The following is a 318-nucleotide window of genomic DNA, read 5'->3' as shown; positions in this document are numbered from 1 at the left end:
AAACCATGGTGAGGACATTTAAGAAGCAAGTCCTTCCATCTTTCCCAACATTCATGAAAGTGCTCGCCCTCTTTTTGTGTGAAGTTAGTAATTTCTCTACGGAGGGCATTGGTTTTGTGAACGGGGAAGAACTTGTTTAAGAACTTCTTAGACAGTTGGTCCCATGTAGTAATAGATCCAACTTCTAGAGAATTCAACCATGCTTTCGCCTTATCCTTCAAAGAAAAAGGAAACAGGCGTAGGCGGATCGAATCGTCTGAGAAGTTTTGGAACTTAAAGGTAGAGCAAATGTTTAAGAATTCTTTCACATGATGATAT

At 39.6% G+C, this 318-nt stretch overlaps 1 non-coding gene across 1 annotated transcript; it reads left to right on the top strand.

Annotated features, from left to right (window-relative positions):
* Nucleotides 1–107, top strand: LOC131226332 (small nucleolar RNA R71). Its single transcript, XR_009161725.1, has one exon. It is a non-coding gene; the product is annotated as a small nucleolar RNA R71 (small nucleolar RNA).
* Nucleotides 108–318: the final 211 nt, after the last annotated feature.

The sequence above is a fragment of the Magnolia sinica genome, chromosome 14, assembly GCF_029962835.1.
Source record: "Magnolia sinica isolate HGM2019 chromosome 14, MsV1, whole genome shotgun sequence".
In the NCBI taxonomy this organism is placed as follows: domain Eukaryota; kingdom Viridiplantae; phylum Streptophyta; class Magnoliopsida; order Magnoliales; family Magnoliaceae; genus Magnolia; species Magnolia sinica.
This window is presented reverse-complemented; position numbering and strand designations above follow the sequence as displayed.